The following is a 5,537-nucleotide window of genomic DNA, read 5'->3' on the forward strand; positions in this document are numbered from 1 at the left end:
ACTGTCAATGAGTTTCTTTATGTTTGTGATTGATTTGTATATTTGGGTTCTTCCACATTTGGCACATAAACGTTTACAATTGTTAGGTCTTCTTGGTGGATAGACCCCTTGATTATGATATAATGCCCTTCTGCATCTTTTGATACAGTCTTTATTTTAAAGTCTAGATTGTCTGATATAAGTATGGCTACTCTGGCTTTCTTTTATTGGCCATTAGCATGATAGATGGTTCTCTATCCCTTACTTTCAATCTGAAGGTGTCTTTAGGCCTAAAGTGGGTCTCTTGTAAACAGCATATAGATGGATCTTGTTTTCTTATCCATTCTGTTACCCTATGTCTTTTGATTGGAGCATTGAGTCCATTGACGTTTAGAGTGAGTACTGAAAGATATGAATTTATTGCCATTATGATGCTTGTAGAGTTGGAGTTTCTGGTGGTGTTCTCTGGTCCTTTCTAATCTTTGTTGATTTTGGTATTTATATATATTTTTTCATCTTTTCTTCCCTCAGAGAGTCCACCTTAAAATTTCTTGCAGGGCTGCTTTAGTGGTCACAAACTCCTTTAGTTTTGTTTCTCTGGGAAACTTTTTTTTATCTCTGCTTCTATTTTGAATGACAGCTTTGCTGGATAAAGAATTCTTGGCTGCATATTTTTCTGATTCAGCATATTGAATATATCCTGCCACTCTTTTCTGGCCTGCCAAGTTTCTGTGCATAAGTCTGCTGCAAACCTGATCTATCTTCCCTTGTAGGTTAGGGACTTTTTTTCCCTTGCTGTTTTCATGATTCTCTCCTTGCCTGAATGTTTTGTGAATTTGACTATGATATGCCTTGTTGATGGTCGGTTTTTGTTGAATCTAATGGGGGGTCCTCTGTGCTTCCTAGATTTTGATGTCTGTGTCTTTTCCCAGGTTAGGAAAGTTTTCCGCTGTGATTTGCTCACATAACCCTTCTACCCTTATTTCTCTATCTTCCTCTTCTGGGACCCCTATGATTCTGATGTTGTTCCTTTTTTTTTTTTTTTTTTTTTTAATTTTTTTTTTCAATGTTTTTTATTTATTTTTGGGACAGAGAGAGACAGAGCATGAACGGGGGAGGGGCAGGGAGAGAGGGAGACACAGAATCGGAAACAGGCTCCAGGCTCCGAGCCATCAGCCCAGAGCCTGACGCGGGGCTCGAACTCACGGACCGCGAGATCGTGACCTGGCTGAAGTCGGACGCTTAACCGACTGCGCCACCCAGGCGCCCCTGATGTTGTTCCTTTTTAATGAGTCACTGATTTCTCTAATTCTTAAATCGTGCTCTTTTGCCTTAATCTCCCTCTTTTTTTCTGCTTCATTATTCTCTATAAGTTTGCCCTCTGTATTGCTGATTCTCTGTTCTGCCTCATCCATCCTTGCTGCCGCGGCATCCATCCGTGATTCCAGCTCAGTTACAACATTTTCAATTTAATTCTGATTACTTTTTTACTTCTTTTATCTCTGCAGAAAGGGATTCTAATCTATTTCAACTCCAGCTAGTATTCTTATTATCGTGATTCTAAATTCTGGTTCAGACATCTTGCTTGTATCTGTGTTGGTTAAATCCCTGGCTGTCGTTTCTTCATGCTCCTTATTTTGAGGTGAATTCCTTCACTTCATCATTTTGAAGGGAGAAAAGGAATTGAGGCAGAAAAATTGAAATTAAAAAAATTAAAATTAAAAAATTAAACACACACACACACACACAATCTAATAAAAGATGTTAGATCCCAGGTGTGTTTTGGTCTAGGTGTTGAAAATGGTGTGACAGATTAGAGAAAAAAGGGGGGGAAGGAAATCGTTTGAGAATTTGAAAAAAATGAATACACTGAGGTAGACTAAAACGAGATGATGGGAGTAAAATACAGTTTGAAAAAAATTACACAAAAGTAAAAAATATAGTAGAAAAAATAAAGAAAAATATTTGTAATAAAAATTAAAAATAAAAATGAATTTTTTCTTTCTGTATTCAAGAAAAAGAAATGAAAAAGAAAAAAGAGGAAAGAAAAGAAATAGTTTGAAAATTTGAAAAAGTGAATACACTGTAGTAGACTAAAATAAAATGATGGAAGTAAAATAGAATTTGAAGAAATTTACATAAAAGGAAAAAATATAGTAAAAAAATAAATAAAAATATTTTAATAGAGATTTAAAGTAAAAATGAGGGTTTTTTTCTGCATTCAAGAAAAAGGAAAGAAACAAAGAGAGAAAAGAAAGAGGAAAAAAGGAAATCATTTTTAAAATTTGAAAAGGTGAATACATTGAAGTAGATTAAAATAAAATGATGGAAGTAAGATAGAATTTGAAAAAATTTACACAAACACAAACATAAAAAATATAGTAAAAAAATTAAAGAAAAATATTTTTAATAAAAATTAAAAATAAAAATGAATTTTTTCTCTTTCTGTATTCAAGAAAAAGAAAAGTAGTGTAAAAGAGAAAAAAGAAAGAAAGAAAATTAAACAGATGGACCTGGTAACAGATTGATATAGAACTGAAATTATTTCATTTTCCCCCAGAAGTCAGATCATGACGTGCTTTATAGTCCATAAACTAAGCAGGCTGTGAGACTTGTGTTCTTGAAAAGTGAGGTGGGTCCGGTTGGGCGGGGCTCAGTGTAACAGCTCCAGTGTCCACTAGATGGCGCTGCTAGCCTCCTGGGGTGGATGGTTGCGCGCTGTAAGTATGTGCGGGACCATGAAAATGGCGTCATCCAGCTACCCTGTCTGTTCTCCCCGATCAGCAATCGCGCACCTGTCCTCTGTCTTCAGCTTCTGTCCACTCCCTGCTTCACTCTCCATGACCAGGCCTGAGGCAGTACCTCTCTCCCAAGTTTTGTCTCAGATGCGGCTGTTTTCCCCAGATCCTTACTTCTGATGGACTGCGGCCTTGACCCGTTCGGCCCCTCTGTGGGAGGGTCTCACCGAGCAATGGCCGAATGAGCAACGGCCGAATGTCGGCTGAACCCAGGACCGCTTGTGGGACTCTGCTGCTGCCGGAGCCCCGAGACTGCGGCCAGGTGCCAGCCCGCCCCAGAAAAAGGTTGCGAGATGGTGTCGCAGCAGCGTCTCAGGGATTTTGGAAAATCACAACACACGCCTGGCAGCGGGCTTCACCCTCGACGACCTTGTTCCAGCACCAGCGACTGTGGCCGTTTTGGGGGTCTGCCGGGACCAGGTGGCTTCAACCGTCTCCACCAAATGTCCTTCCAGCAGTGGAGCCGCTTCTCCCCGTGTGGCCCGAGTGCCTCCCAGACCCCACTCTGCTCCCGGGGATTCGCCCTTCCCACCAGAGCACCGCCAGGTAGGGAGCTGCGCATTTGCAGGCTGCGCTCCCCTTGTTTACAGTCTTAATGGAATTTAAACACTCTCCTTTCTCCTTTCTCCCTTTTTAGTTCAATCCCTGTGGCTGTTTCCACTTTCTCTCCAGCTGCATTTGGGGAGGGGTGCTTTTCCCGTGTTCTCCGCCCCCCCAGGCTCTGTCCTCTCTGTGCCTGCAAAAGCGGCTCCCTGCCCGCCGCCGGCTTCTCTCTCTGCAAGTTCACCTCTCCGCGCCGCGTACCTGCTGAATTCTGTGGTTCAGGTCGTGCAGATTATTGTGTTAATCTTCCAATCAGTTTTCTAGGTGTGGAGGATGGTTTAGCGTTGGTCTGGCTGAATTTCATGGACGCGAGACACACAAAAATCTTCCATGCTGTTTCGCCATCTTGGCTCCTCCCTAAATAGCACATATTTTATTTTATTTTATTTTATTTTATTTTATTTTATTTTATTTTTATATTTATTTATTTATTTATTTATTTTTTAAATATGGAACGCTTCATGAATTTGCGTGTCATCCTTGCGCAGGGGCCATGCTAATCTTCTCTGTATCGTTCCAATTTTAGTATATGTGCTGCCGAAGCGAGCACAAATAGCACATATTTTAAAGTAAAATTATTTATTTATTTTTATTTTATTTTGGAGAGACAGAAAAAGCACACACGCATGAGCAGGGGTGAGGGACAGAGGGAGAGAATCCCATGACCCTGGGATCATGATCTGAGCTGAAATCAAGAGTTGGAAGCTCAGTCAACTGAGCCACCCAGGCGCCTCGGTAACATTATTTTTTAAAAGAAACTAGATATGAATTTCCCTGGGACTTTGCTTAATTAGTTGTAATAAAAGCCCCATTTGTAAATAAAACAGACCAAAAAATAAATGAAAGTTCTAGAGTATATTTTATCATATACTTTAAAATACATTAGCCCTTAAAAGCAGTTATTTACTTATTAATATGCATATGCAGATTTTATAGTTTTCTCCTTTAAATGGCATTAACCCTTGCTTGAGAAATGCATGTGTTTTGCAGTCTCAGAGACAATGATAGAGACTCCCCAAAACTACCCAGAGACTTGTACTTGTGTATTGATTCTGCAGTTTCCTTCTCTTGAGCAGAATCAACAGCATCATTACAAAAATTTCCAGAAAGTACCAATGAAATGTGGATTTTCCTGTATGCTGAAAGTCAGCATTAATTTTTGAAGTGTGTGACAATGAGAAGGATAATTACAGAGGTATTCGTGACCCAGAGGGCAAGAAAAGGAGTTTGGGGGTATTCCAAACTGAATTGTGTCTCTGCCCCCCAAATACATTTGTTGAAGCTCTGCTCCCCAGTGTGACTGTCTTTGAAGATATAACCCTTAAGGAGATAGTTAAAGCCAACTTAGATGGGTCCCTAATCCAATATGACTGGTGTCCTTATAAGAAGAGTCAAAGACACCAGGAGTGTGCAAGGACAGAGAGAAAGCCATGTGAGGACTCAGTGATAAGGCACTGTCTGTGAGCTAAGGAGAAAGATCTCGTGAGAAACCAACCCTGCCAGCATCTTAATCTTGGGCTTCTAGCCTTCAGAATTGTGGGGAAATAAATTTCTGTTGTTTAAGCCATCCATTCTGTGTCACTGTGTTATCAGCCCTGGCAGGCTCATATGGAGAATGCCTTTCCACTCACCAGTCCATTCCTTTCCACGTTTCTGCCATACTTTCTTTGTTATGTTAAAACTATGTCACCCTATCATCACCCCTGGACATAACCAGTTAGAACAGAGCTTGTCTTGAGCAAAAGGCAACTAGCAATGGGACAGCCATTTTACCTGAGAGGACACTCCTCACCTGATAATGACTAAGTGAGCCAATCATATTGTGGTTCTAAGACAGTTTGAATGCAATACTCAGAACCTCATAAGACACAGAGAGAGGGGGTCGTAGACATAAGGCACAAGTAGCAGAAGCCATGAAGTAGAAAGAAGAAGAAAGAAGCATCTGTAGAAACAGCAGAAGTACAGGGAGAAATCAATAGAGACACTGATTATAGGAGCACAGGAGCAACACTGAAATATATCTTTTAGTCTCCCCAGAGGCCGGATCATCCAACTCTTTGGGGATTCATACGGTACAGTAAAATGGTGGTTAAGAGCACTGACCTTGGGAACAGACGTGGCTTATGCTCCCAGTCACCCAAATAATTCAGGCACTTA

General features: G+C 40.5%; 1 non-coding gene across 1 annotated transcript; it reads right to left on the reverse strand.

The window, feature by feature from the left end:
* Window positions 1-3,823: 3,823 nt before the first annotated feature.
* On the reverse strand, window positions 3,824-3,930 carry LOC131495186 (U6 spliceosomal RNA). The gene has a single exon (XR_009253817.1). It is a non-coding gene; the product is annotated as a U6 spliceosomal RNA (small nuclear RNA).
* Between the last annotated feature and the right edge of the window lie 1,607 nt (window positions 3,931-5,537).

Source organism: Neofelis nebulosa, chromosome 14 (genome assembly GCF_028018385.1).
Source record: "Neofelis nebulosa isolate mNeoNeb1 chromosome 14, mNeoNeb1.pri, whole genome shotgun sequence".
Classification (NCBI taxonomy): domain Eukaryota; kingdom Metazoa; phylum Chordata; class Mammalia; order Carnivora; family Felidae; genus Neofelis; species Neofelis nebulosa.